General features: G+C 44.0%; 1 protein-coding gene across 6 annotated transcripts in view; it reads right to left on the reverse strand.

The window, feature by feature from the left end:
- GDPD5 (glycerophosphodiester phosphodiesterase domain containing 5) overlaps nt 1–14,795 on the reverse strand; it is a 329,762-nt gene that overhangs the window by 156,363 nt on the left and 158,604 nt on the right. The window lies entirely within an intron of this gene.

Consider the following 14,795-nt stretch of genomic DNA (forward strand, 5'->3'; position numbering starts at 1 on the left):
CAAGCAGGTGTAGCCATCAGTGAGAGGGAGGGTGAGGCCAATGTTGCTGAGTAGACTATTACATGCACAATTCACACAGTATTTTAAACAACCGACAGATACTACAAATAACAATTCAGTAGCCCCTACTACTGGCCTACCAGCCTAGCCATTAATGCTTTCAATGGTCTTTGAAAACCTACCCAACACATAGTTGACTTCTCCTGATTTCTGTGGGAGTTCAGCACCTCTGAAAGTCAGACAGCCTGGTGCAATCTAGGCACCCAAGAAGGCTAGTTTTAAAGTGTTGGCCCTAGAGAGTTTGTTACTGTTGTTGTGGGATCTCTTCCCTTTCCAAGTGAATTTATCGTTTGGGAAAGGGGCCAGACTGATAGATCTGAAGAGAGAATCTTCCGAAGAGAGAATTTTCTCCGACAGATGAGATACAACATGGACAGCGAAATCTTCCTAACACTGCCTCGGCCCTGACCTATCAGGAGCCTTGCGCTGGAACACTCGCCCGAGAACATAGCAGAACCATCAGGGAAAGTAGCAGAACTGCCCAAGAAAACACCAAGCCACTTATCCACTTTTCACTCTAAATCAAAGACCATTAGAGGCATTAAATATATGGCCTTTGTGTTGGAATCTGGGATTACTTAAAGTAATGTCTGGTCTTTTAAAGATACGGTTAATCATAATTGCGTGAAGCCGTTCACCATATGTTATTGGAAGGCATTTGTGCTGATCTCATGAGAAAGGAGTTCTGTGAACTCAATTAGTTTGTATTTCTCTTAAAGGGAATGATAAGGCTGAGAAGCTTTGCAGTGCTGCTTCTTTGAAGACATTAACTCCTGGGTTCTAAGAGTTGGGATATGAGAGGAGAGGCCAAATCCAACAGAGCAACCACATTTACCTAGCACCGTTATGGTCGTCCTCCCTCCCCCATTGCTGTAGACTCATTGTTACACCCACTTGTTTCACCCTACCTTAAATCAGATTGCAGGTCCTTTGGGGCAAGAATTGTTTCTTGCTCCGTATTCGTACAGCACCTAGCACAATGTTTCTCAAACTGGGGTCACCACTTGTGTAGGGAAAGCCCCTGGTGGGCTGAGCCAGTTTGTTTACCTGCCCCATCCACAGGTCCGGCCGATTGCGGCTCCCACTAGCCGCGATTTGCCGCTACAGTCCAATGGAGGCTGCTGGAAGTGGTGGCCAGTAAGTCCCTCGGCCTGCGCCACTTCCAGCAGTTCCCATTGGCCTGGAGCAGCAAACCGCGGCCCGTGGGAGCCGCAATTGGCCAGACCTGCGGACGGGGCAGGTAAATAAACTGGCCCGGCCCGCCAGGGGCTCTCTCTACACAAGCGGCAACCCCAGTTTGAGAAACATTGACCTAGCATAATGGGGCCTTGATCCTGACTGCGCCTCCAGGCGCCACAGTAATGATACGGCACGTTCTTATTTTTGGCACCCAGGATCGTTTTAAGCAACATCACAGCATTTTTAAAAGATAGGGTAAATATAATCATTTTGGGTAAAACAAAGTCTCCTCTCGCTCTGCTTACTTTATCACTTGTCCAAAGATGTCATTTCATGCACACTGATATTCTCCAGTGTGGGAAGCCGAACACATTATTTCAAAGAGCTTCACAATGAACATGCACTTCAAATGCTCCAGTCCCACACAACAGCACCAAGAGGATGCCAGCATATGCTGTAATTCCTTTCAGCTCTCTCTCTACAACGCAAAAGAGGAAGTTTGGATGCACCAGCTTTTCTGACCGCCCCTGCAGACATCTTATCTGCTAATTTCACATATGATCAGGGGCCGATAAACAGGCAGACATTCAATAATTCTCACTTGTTTTTATTGCTCTGCTTCATATTCCCTGCGGCCTGGCCTACATTTGGGGGGGGAGGGGAAATCGATCTAAGATACGCAACTTCAGCTATGAGAATAGCGTAGCTGAAGTCGACGTATCTTAGATCGACTTAGATTGACTTTGCGTCCTCACGGAGCGGGATTGACGGTCGCCACTCCCCCGTCGACTCCGCCTCTTGCCCTGGTGGAGTTCCGGAGTCAACGGGGAGCGCGTTCGGGGATCGATGTATCGCGTCTAGATGAGACACAATACATCGATCCCTGATAGATTGATCACTACCCGCCAATCGGCGGGTAGTGTAGACATACTCTAAGATAGGATTTTTCCCAATTCCATTTCTGAGAAAGAAGAGCACCACCTACTGAAGAAACAGCATTTCCTCTGTTCCACCTGAATTTTCCTGATCATCTCCTTTACAAGCACTGATGTAGACTGACTACTTATTTATGAGATCAAATAATCTATAGTTGAGACTAAACATACCAGCCTCTTGCAGTGTCTCCACTTGGTTTAACAACTTTCCCAGAGGAATTCTCTAAGTACACTGCAGGAGACAGTTATTCTAAGGAAGTATGGTGCATGCAAGATAAAAGACTATCACTTTCCACACTCTCTCTCTTGCACTTCATCCACTTAGTCCCATGTCTGTGCAACTTTTTCCCTGACCTGCCAAATCTCAACTTCCCCCCTCTTTCAAGACCCTCCTTAAAAACACTTTTTGCTAAACACCCTCTAAATTCTAACCCTCCCTACATGGAAAAATAAAGTTAGTGATAAAAAAAATCCAAACAAAACTTGGGAAATGAACACAGTACTATTTAAACTGTTGGCCAGTCAGCGTGCTTATCGGTACATCCTCTGTTGGCATGCTGTCCATTTATAGCGTAAGCATCTCAGTGCAGGGATCTTGTTTCCTGCGCATCTGTAAAGCACTTAATGTACTGTTGGCATCGTGGCAATAATAATTTGCCAGATAGGATTCAGGGCAATATCTGATATTGCTTTCTCTTGACCCCAGTGCACTCGATGATTAATTCATTCATCAGTCTCGCTAGGTGTCTGTGTAGGAATCGGGACAAGAGAGCTCTTCTCAGGTGACACGTGCAGTCCTGCACTTACAAGGGATTTGCGTCTCAAACACTTCATGTTTGAAAGTAAATATCATGAAGACAGACCTGCAGCTCTTTTAAAACCAGATCCAAATGACTAATAATTTGGAGTCGGGGGAGGGGAAGCAGCAGCACCGAAGACTAATTAGGGAAGTGGGTGGAAATACTCCCCTACTATAGGTCAACTGGAATCCTCATGTTCCGAGGCTCAAGTAGTTTGTGCCAAACTATTTGGCACAGCTACCCAACAACTATCACAGGGCTTCATTTCACCCCAGGCACATGCAGCTGGCAGAAACCAACACTGACATTGCATATGCTGTAGTGGACTACAGGGGTTTCCTAACCATGGTCATTTCCTGCTGCTCATTGAGCGTGTGGGTAAGAAAAATTATGTCTGTATGGAAGAGCTACAGATTACTATTAATGCCACTGACTTGACTTCTATTCAACGAAACATTTCTAGTGTACTATCTGGCATGTGTTATTGCTGCCTCTTCTTCTGACATCAGCTCTTTGTGCTGATAGGTAGCAGATTCTGGATCCTGGCCGTTCATCCTTTCAGTGGAGGAGAAATCAGTGATGTGGAGTCTAGGTATACTCAAGCGTAACTTTTATTTACACATATACACCAATCCTGGAATAACAGGGGATCAAACAGCATGTAGGGCAATCTATTTTTTCAGGAATCTGAGCCTAAATCAAATGTTTGCTTTCCAGGGAGCAACTCTGTCTCTGATCAGAATCAATTCTTGAGGCAATGACAGAGAGCAAGCTCTCCTCCTGCTGATGCAGCTCCCTCTACACAGAGGCAACAAAAAAAATCCAACAGCACAGCATATCTTTCCAAGACTGACCATTTGCTCAAATGTTAAGAAATATATTTGGAAGACTAAACAGCACCACCAACAGCCCATCATATCAATATTATTCTCAGACACAAAGTTATAGATTTTTTTCTTATATAGCCCCGTTTTCGCTTAACTTTCAGTAGCAAGAGTGAAAAAGTTACTGTCAGAGTGCAGGGCAACTGCACCTGTATTCCCTCTTTATGGTCCACCAATGGCACCCACTCTCAAGGCACTGATTCCCCCACTGTCACCTTGGGAGAAGGCGCATCTCTCTTCCTCCTCACCAGGGCATTTCCAGGCTGCACATCTCTCTGCCTCCACCGTGATATTCTTAGCAAAGTCAGGCTGCGTAAATAGGCCTACTTTTCTTTTCTCCTCAGAGACAGTAAACAATGTAACTTCCTAGTTATAAAGGCACCACACAGCTCTTTCTAAGCAAGCACATTTATTTTTAAGGTGAAAGCACTGCAGAGAAAACATATTAAAAGCAATCAAGGAACCTATATGCAGGCTAATAAGCTTACCTGAGTTCACCCCAACTCCAACAAGGGCTCTGGGCAGTGAACAGCCTTTCAAACCCCACCAGGGCTTTTCCGGTGGTTACAAGTTCCTAACAGCTGTTAGCTCAGAACAAGCACCCAGACTGGGCCACATCCTTCCAACCCTTCCCGGGAAGGACTGGGGCCCCCTGGGATAGACTGTCCTGTCCGTTTGTTGGGTCAGAAAGAAGGCCTTGAGTCCATTTTAACTCACGGTATTTAACCAAAAGTCCTTTTTTTTTTTTAAATCTGTTGGTCCCTGGAGAATCCAGTTTCAATCTGTGTATGTGAGCCTCTCTCCAGGTGGTGGTAGCTCTCTGAAGGTGTTACAACCTTGGTGAATTTTCCTCCACTGTTCTTAGTTCCTGGAAGCCTGTGGTTCCTCCCCCCCCCCATGAATTTACATACTTAAACTTAATTCAAAAGGGTTTGTCCAAGATATTTCAGGAAATTGCCCTCTGTGCCACAGTTACTACCTGCTGCAAGCACTAGCATGAGACAGGCAGCGAACCTGCAGTTAAAGGGCATCCTGACATGCACTAATTTTCTGAAGGTAACTTTGTGAGCCTTCTCCCTCAAGACATCCAGCGTTTGGCTAATCTCGGCTCTGCTGGGATGACAAGGTGCCCTAGCAAAGTACCCCAGGCAGAGAGATCAGAGGAGGTGAGCCACAGAGAGGTCATACAAGGAGATAATGGATAAAACTGGGGTGGGGGAGGAGACATACAAAATATATAAAACAAACACTGAGGTTCATAAGTGGAGAATGGAATTTTACTGCTAGGAAAGAGATTGCTTTAGGCCACATTAAACAGTTATCAGACCTGTATCACTGAGGGCGCTAGCATTAGTGAGGTAGATGAACTACAACGCCAGCCACTTTCACCTTATATATTTTTCTTAAATTGATTCCTCACAAGGCTTCTGAATGAGTCACTCCTAGGAGGAGCTTTTTGGTCCATGGTATCTTTAAAAGCATTTGTGACTGAAAGTTAGTCAGTCACAGGATAGAATCAGGAACACCTGAACTATAATCCTAGTGCTAACACCAATTCCTTCTGTGGCCTTGGGCAAGTCACTTAACCTTCCTGCCTCAGTTTCCCCTTCTGTACATACTACATAGTTAACTACAGGGATGTTCTGAGGCTTAGTAAATGTCCACAGAATGCTTTGGAAAGTGTAAGTATTTTTGCCAGCATTAAGCACTTAAATATTATGGTGATGGGCAGCTACAAAAACTCTTAGATCAATACAGGGGAGTCACATCTTACGTGGGGGTTAGGTTCTGAAGTCAGCGCGTAAGGTGAAAGTCGCGTATAGTCCAACGCTCATTGAGTGGAATGGCGAGCGAAATCGCCCGCACTACAGGTACAGTATTTAAATTGTTATTTTTCTCTTGTTTTGTTTTTTGTTTTTCTGAATGCGTATAGTTAAAATCGCGTTAAGTTAAATGCGCCTATGATGTGACTCCACTGTATTATTATGTTGACTTTAGTGGCCATTTGAAATACTCACAATTTCTTTTTAATGTTTTATGTCACATGTAATGTAAATGTTAAACAAATTTGAGATATTTTAAAATCACTGCTGTATTGTGCTACTGAATGTTGAAAAGTAAATTTATCAAGCCAGCTTAAATGGAAACAAATCTCCCTCCCTCTTTATAAACAAAAAAAGAATAAAACCATCCAGGGTGTTGCTGAGACAACCATTTTATATGAAGCAGAACTGGCCTGAAAACTAGACACCAGTCTCCAGAATATCTGCTGGGATAGACTGCAAAGAAAGAGCTCCACAAAGATGGATTTCATTATCTCAGTTTACAGATGGGAAAACTGAGGCACAAAGCTGTTAGGTGACCAGCCAAACATCATTCAGCAAGACAGCAGCAGAAGTGGGAATAAAATCCTCATCTCAGACTTCCAATCCGATAGTCTGGAACTTCTCAGCATAGTCCAGCGATAAGGGGAATAGAAACCAATCAGGAACTAGCCCCGTCACCAGCATTTACCTCTCTTAACACGGAGACGTTTGGAACAGCCCAAGGATCTGTGCACAAAGAAAACTGAAGCGAGCACCAGAGGTTGCTGAGGAGCCCGTGGCAAGCAAGTAAGCGTTTGTGGCTCATGATGAACTGTGTCACGCTGACTCTGGTAATGGACTGTTGCTGTCTGTCAACAGTTAATACTTAGGACATGAGCAGGAAACAGCAGCAGCATTTCGAAATGCTCGAGGCGACCCCTCACCCACCTTTGCAGAAACTAAGGAGACAAGCATTTTACACAGGGAAGAACGTACAACCTGCTTAGGCAGCCCATAAATCACCATCAATACTTACAGCAGATAACCCGGTTGGCATGTTACACCAGGCAGGATAAGAATACGGTAATTGGTAAGTATAGCATTGTGTGGGCAGATGTGGTAAGTTATCTCATTCCCTGCATGGAGGAAGTGGGGGGCTCTCCTAAATCTTATCTACATGAGGAACCGGGTCAGCTGACATAATACCGACAGGCCAGTAGAGACCAGGACTAGTATTGTTTGGCATCAGTGTGTCAGCTCTCCAGTGTTACACACTGCTCAGACATTTAGCTGATGTGACACTGAACATGATGGGGTTTTGGTCCACATCTTGATGATGAATGTGGTCAGTATCACATTAGCCAACTGCATCCTACAGGGCTGTGGTCCAACACACAGAGATCCTGAAACATACAAGGCCCTTTAGAATCAATCTAAAAATAATAAACAAGGTCTCCCCAAGTGGAAAGGGTGTGCACGTGTTTTGTTTTGTTTTTTTTAAAGTTTAAAGATCAGGAAATATACAGACCCTCCAAGCCTCAGCAGCATCCCCTCCAAGCTCACCAGAGACCTGGGAAAGCTAAAGCTGAGGTTTCAGCTGGTTTTGCTGTCACACTCTCACTCCCACCCCACAGAGGAAAGTCAACAATGCTCATTTCTAAAGAAAAATGACAAGCAGATTTTTCTTTGAAAACTTTATATAATGTGTATGGATGGCCGTAATCGGGCCAAAGCTTTTTTCCTTGGCAGTTTCTTTAACAATCAACACTAGAAAAAGCTCCCCTCCCGCCAACTAAAGTTTGGAAAAACTTTTAAACATCCGGGGTCACATACACCATTTACTGGCTTGCTGCTACCAGTGGCAAACCAATGCAACCTCCTCAGATATTGAGGGAAGGGATGCCGGGGGGTGGGGGAGAATGGGAGGCGGATCCAAACCACCCAGGTTTTGGTTGTGCAAGATACTAACCCAACAGGATTAGACTTTGCAAGCCAAGTAACCCGCTATGCATGCTAACAGATACAGATGATACATCACAAATGCACAGGTGCCGCCTTCATTCATTACATGATAAGTTCATAACTCATCACACCATTCGCTGTCATATTTTCCCTGGTCCAAGTAGCACTCAGCTAGTACTGGGATTTTTTAAACATTTTTTTCCCTTCTAGGTTTGGGTAAAGATCAAGCTTCTATAAATTATTTTTTTGTAAAAATAAACCCAGCTTTGCACGAGTGTTGCTGAAACCTTCGACATGCAACAGGAACTGACACTGGAATTTCCCCTTTGGCCTTATGCTTGCAAATGAAACTGAAAAACATCCCAACCCTATAGGAAGATGTTAAAAATACACAGAACATTGCTGCTAGATTGCACATGTTAATTCCAAGCTTCAAGCAGCTCAAGCAAACATTCATGGCAGAGTTACAAGATCCTCAAGCGAAAAGAAGACTTGCATAAAGAAACACACAACCTTTAGCTAGAGCAACACTCCAGGGCACTGTTCTAACAAATAAGACAACTGAACCAGATTTGCAACTGAAATGCTAATCAGAACCAGCACTTGCATTCAGGGACACTAATTCATACAGGAGTGCTTAGATTTTGCCAAAGAGACAAGAAAAGTAATTCGAAGGTCTCATTTTCTGAAGATTTAGCATCTGGCCTGGATCTACAAATTATTCATGAATGTCTTAGTATTCGGCAAATAGCCGCGTTGTTGAGGCCGCGTTGATCCCAGGATATCAGAGAGGCTAGGTAGGTGAGGTAATATATTTTATTGAACCAACCTCCGTTGGTGGAAGGGGTAAGCTTTTGAGCTTCACAGAGCTCTTCCTCAAGCCTGGAGGTCACCAGAGTGTCTGAGCTTAATACAAGGTGGAACAGATTATTAAGCAGACGCGGTTCACACATTCTGTAGGAGAGCACTTAAAATGAACATTTGGCAAGAGTCAACTTTCCACATTGTGTACTGTGCAATACATTTAGTGTGGAGTCTATGAATAAAATACTTTGCCACCAACCGAACATTTGATCTCTCCCCTTCGTGGAGAGGGGGAATATGATGGGAAATTACCATTATTTGATCACTTTCCTTTCTTTGAAATCATATTTACTAGTACAGATGTTTGACTCATAGTTCCTCCCAACCACCAGATAGAGATAAAACACTAAGACTTTGGAGGAGCCCATATTGTTACATATAGTACCTGTGGGAATGAGGGCCTGCAGACCATCGGTGCCTCATGTTTGCTGCAAAGCAACTTCACACCAAGGCATGTCAGATACAACTGAAAGCAGAGAGGATCTTACATGACAGGGTATGACATCAAAAGTCTGTTTTCTGCCTCCATCTGCTGATTGGGAGGAACTATCACTCAAGCACATGGACAGGTATAGAATAGCCATTCTCAAACTGTGCATCGGGACCCCAAAGTGGGTCCCGACCCCATTTTAATGGGGTCGCCACGGCTGGCTGATATGCAGGGGCCCGAGGCAGACGCCTGAGACCCAAATCCTAGGGCTGAAGTCAAAGCCTGAGGACTTCACCCCTGGGCAGCGGTGCTCAGGCTACAGGCTCCCTGCCTGGAGCTGAAGCCCTTGGGCTTTGGCCCTCCCCCATCCAGGGCAGCAGGGCTCAGGCCATAGGCGCCGACTTCTACTGGTGCCTGTGGGTTCTCAACCCCGCTCTGCCCCCGGCCCCAACCCCGACTCCAGCCCCGGAGCACCCACGGAGTCAGCATCTATGGCTCAGGCTTCCGTCCCCCCTCTTGGGGTCGTGTAGTAATTTTTGTTGTCAGAAGGGGGTCATGGTGCAGTGAAGTTTGAGAACGGTTGGTCTAGAAGATCAAGGAGACAAGAGACTAAGCAGTCTTTCATACAGCAAGAGTCAGATTTTTTGATTCTTCTATCTGTTACTTCTCAGATTCATAGAGTAAGGCCAGAAGGGGCCAATCATCTAGTTTGACTCCCTGTATAACACAGACCATTACATTTTATCCAATTATCCTATACTGAGCCCAACAACTTGCATCTGACCAAAGCATTTCTTCCAGAAAAGCATCAGGTCTTGAGGTGAAGAATTAAATGTGAAGACATCAAGAGCTGGAGAATCCACCACTTCCCTTAGAAATCTGTTCCAGTGGTTAATCAACTTTGCTATTAAAAATGACCTAATTTCTCATTTAAATTTGTCTGGCTTTAGGTCAAAGCCATCGGTTCTTTTTCTGCCTTTCTCCACTGGTTTGAAGAGCCCTTCAGTATCTGGTATTTTCTGCCCATGACATTACTTACACACTGCAATCAAATGAGCTCTCAATCTTCTTGCTGATAAACTAGACAGATTGAGTTCTTTGAACCTCTCTCACAGTAAGGCTTTCTCTCCAACCCTCGAGTCATTTGTGTGGGTCTCTTCTGAACCCTCTCCAATTTTTCAACATCCTTTTCAAAATGTGGACACAAGACCTGTACATAGTATCTAAGTAGCGGCCTTACCAACCTTGTATACAGAAGTAAAACCACCTCCCTTCTCCCTCACTTCCCTTTTTATACATGCAAGGATCGCATTAGCCCTTTTTCCCATAGCATTGCACTGGGAGCTCACACCAAGTTGCCTGTCCACTATGAGCTCACTTTCTCTGTAGCGTACAGAAGAAACACTGCACACATTATGAAAGACGGGTTTCATAGACGCATCCTAATAAACTTGGTAGGCAAAGATTGATATTTTTGTTTAGATTATTTAGATGTTAATTAAACATCAAATGCTAAAGATCAGTGGGGGTGGGGAAATCAAGAATATATGCAGCCCAAATCTGCAGCCCAGCATAGACATGTCTAGTGGTTTGATTTCATCACCTTCCCACACATGTTTATCATAGATGAGGAAAGCCACAGTTGCTTACATTTTCAATTCACGTTCCCTAGATAGGGGATTCTTGTAAATAAGGAATGGAAAAATGTCTGTTAGCTGTTGCAACATAGAGCGTATGCACACCTGGGACCAGTGGCACATGTACAAACTAACCAGTTCATCACAATCCTTAGCACTGCCACATGCACTGTCCATTCCAAAGTTGCATGCACATTAATAAAATTTCTCAGCACTCCAGTGAAATAGGATAAGTATTATTATTTTACAAACTGGGAACAGAGAATACATAATTTGTCCAAAGTCAAAGAGTGCATGACATTGCAAGGACTAGAGCTCAGGAAACCCTGGCTCCCAGTTCTGTGGTTAAGCCAGTAGGCCACGCAAACTCTATAGTTCAGATGTTTTAAAATCGTATAATCACAAACCCAGGAATCCCACCACATGTAATGGGGAAATTTGTATCCCACGCTTCTACTATAACATGCACTCATGACAGAGGTGCATTTTTCATAGCACAGTCAGAGGTAACACCATGCACCAAACCAGAAGTGACATTTCTAGGTAAGCTGTCCTCCATAACTTGACAACAATTTGTTACATCATGCTGCAGCTAGCGTTTTGGCTTCCAAAAGCAGAAGCAAGAACTGTAGCAAACACTATTTAGACATTTGCAGGTGAGAGTCCAGGGTAGTTTTACTTTATAGCAACCTATTTACTTTTAGAAACAAAAATAGCTACAGCAGAATGCATTCAAGCACCCAGGTGATGTTTGCCGGACAGGAATGGTATGTGAATAACCGGCTCAATATCACTGTCACCCTACAACGTTTTAATCTGACAAAATCCTAAAGGGTAAATGGGTTCTTGAACACTGGTGAAACAGACTGATTTGTGTTTCATATTAATAATCAACAGGAAACACAGTGTGTTCCTCATTTTAGGCTCGATTCTTGCTTTGTTTCTGATTAAATATGTAATGCAAATTTCTATAACTGATAATGATCTCTCAGACATCAGCTCATTTTGGATGAAAAACACCTTGCAATCTTCACCAGCACCTACCACTGAAATACATCTAAAGCCTTCAGTGAAAGTGAGACACTGTTTAACAGAACATAGCAGCCCAGCAGTCAGCATTTCAAAACAGGAAGTGAAGAAAAATACTGTATCCATTTTAAATACCATGGAGAATACAGCAAGTAAAAAATGACTGGAATAAGAATTTAGCAGAAACAGTAGGAGCAACACACACACCCCACCCCAGTGGCAAAAAAATTAACATGGGCCATTAATGACTAGAAGAGATCAGGACCTGAGTTTGGCATCTTCTTTGAATCAGCACCTCCAGCAGTACAATGCCTGCTAACATCCATTAGTTTAAAGTGCCCACCTACTCAATCACCAACACTCACAGATCAATATGGAGGAGGACTAATGGCAAAGACCTCTCCTATGCTCTGCCCACTGGCTCAGAGGTAATGAAAACTATCAGTAACACAACGAACAGTAGTCATGGCTACATTTTAAGCCATCATTAGGCTTCAGAGTGAACACGCCATTGAGGCGAGTATGGTAATGCACGTCTCTCAAGGCCAAATTCTTTTCCTCTACCTCCAAGGAAACAGGATTTGTACAGAGAATCCAAGAGGGGCCAAGGGAAACCAGTCCTCCCCGCACCCTGACAGCAGGATTTCAATGGAATAGTGAGTGGTCAGCGCCTCTTTGTGGGTTGGGTTTGGGGCCGTGGGGGAGATCAAGCCACTTTAAATTTTAGGTGCCTAATTCCAGCTTCAGGACATCCTCATTTGAAAACCTTAGGTTAAGTGCATTCCCAAAGATATCTTTTATGGGACCAACTCCTGTTGGAGAGTGACAAGCTTACACAGAGCTCTTCTTCAAGTCCGGGAGTTTCCCAGTATTCAACATCTCTGAGCTAGTGGGCAGAGCCTGAGGACAGGTCCTGACCCAGCGGAGTTTCCCAGACCTGAAGATGAACGCTGTGTCAGCTCAAAAGCTTGCCTCTCTCACCCACAAGAAGGGGATCCAATAAAAAGGTATCACCTCACCCACCTTGTCTTTAATATCCTCAGACCGGCATGGCTACAACACCACTGCATTTCCCAAACTTGTCCAGTCAGTGGCACAAGTGGAAGTAGAACCCTGGATTCCCAGTGCTGTCCTTACCCTCTACCCAACACAGATCTTCATGTTTCAGAGGAGTAGCCATGTTAGTCTGTATCAGCAAAAAGAGCGAGGAGTCCTTGTGGCCTTGTTGTTTTTGCAGATTTTCATGTCTCACTCACTTTCTCCTCTTCACAGTACTGCTCTATAAATCTCTAATTGTGGTGGACCCACGTTTAAATCCTCTGCCGGGTAAATGCAAATCTTAAGGATCCAAATTGAAGGGAAAAAAACACATTTCTCAATAATAGGAAACAGTCAGATGCTTAAGCTAGTGACAATTCTCAAGAGGGAATTTCAGCCTGACCAAACACATACCCATAGCATTCTGCACATAGTAACCTTCTAGCCAAACTAAACACTCCTACATGGTATAAACACTTCATTATTTCTATCTCAACCACAGGTGTCTCCTGCTGCTTTTACTTAGAACCTGCCACGGTTGTGATAAGGCTGCACAGGGTGTCCAGTTATGGTAACACAGCGACACTAACACGAAGGATATTAAGTGATTCACAATTACGAGGCTTAGGGCTCATACTCTCTTTGATGCATTCCCAATCTTCTTACTATTTACGGCAATACTTACTCCCCACAATGCACATTCTATGGAACTCATTGCCATGCAATACCATTGAGGCCAGAGTCTAGAAGGGACAGGCATTAATATGAACAAGACTATCCAGAGATATAGTAATAAATAACTTTTAAAAAAATGTTTTGGATGAGACACAAACCCTCATGCTGTCTCTAACCAGTGGTGGTGAAGAGGAAACTTTTCCTAGAGACAAGTTATCCAAAACAGCTGCTGGGTTTCTTGCACCTTCCTCTGAAGCAGCTGGTCCTAGAAACCGCAGGTGACTGGAGAATAGTCTAGATGGACGTCTGGTATGATCCAGTAAGGCAATTTCTATATTCCTACAGGCATTTAGCAAGTCTCCTTGGTTTCCGAGTTTGCTCCCTGGCTTAGCTTGAAGCCTTCTGCAGAACTTGAACTGGAAACAAGATAAACATGTGACCCTGTAAGAGTGTAAAACTGTATTAAAAAATAGAGCCGAGTCCGCAGTCACTTGACTGACCCTGTGAAAGGTGTGTGGCCTCCCTGTTTACACAGTCATTTCACAATGGACATCTTGATTGAAAGTGTTAATCTTTAGGGCTTCGTGATTATTTTATTACTTGGGGTTACCAATATTGTGAAGTCAGGCTCACATAAGTGACAATATGTTTTAAAAAATCTCAGGATTTTTAAACCAAACAAATTCAAGGTTCTTTTTATAGGTCTTCTGGTGTTGGGGAATTTAGTGCTCACATTTTTAAGTGCAGCTATGAGTTTGTCCTTAAAAAAGGGAAGCAGAGATTTTTCAGTTAATAACCTGCCTCCAGCAGACACTTGAGCATTATGTCCTGATGCTTCACAATAGCCTGTGATGTAGGCACAAGATTAAATTACAGTACTTGCCCAGAATTTCACAGGACATCTATGGGAGAACTGGGAACCAAACTCAGATGTGAAACCCATTCGTTCCTTTCTCTTCAGTGCAAGACTATTCTTCCTCAGCTGGGCCTTACATTAAAGAGATGTCAAAATGATCAGGTGGCAGGAGGGGGTGCGAAAGAGAAACAGACAAGAGCTCGACGTGGACAGAATAAGCAGCGAGTTCCATAGGTGCTGGAAGTACAGGGGCTGGGGTGCTGCCGCACCCCTGGCTAGAAGTGGTTTCCATCACAGTTGGTTTACAGTTTGGTTCAATGGTTCTCAGCACCCCCACTATAAAAATTGTTCCAGCACATCTGGCGGTTTCCGTTCTGCAAATCTTAGAACATAAGAATAGCTGTACTGGGTCACACCAAAGGTACATCTAGCCCAGTATCCTGCCAACCGACAGTGGCCAATGCCAGGTGCCCCAGAGAGAGTGAACCTAACAGGCAATGATCAAGTGATCTCTCTCCTGCCATCCATCTCCACCCTCTGACAAACAGAGGCTAGGGACTCCCTTCCTTACCCATCCTGGCTAATATCCATTAACGGACTTAACCATAAATTAATGAATGTATCCAGTTCTCTTTTAAATC

Source organism: Mauremys mutica, chromosome 1, assembly GCF_020497125.1.
Source record: "Mauremys mutica isolate MM-2020 ecotype Southern chromosome 1, ASM2049712v1, whole genome shotgun sequence".
Taxonomy (NCBI): Eukaryota; Metazoa; Chordata; order Testudines; family Geoemydidae; genus Mauremys; species Mauremys mutica.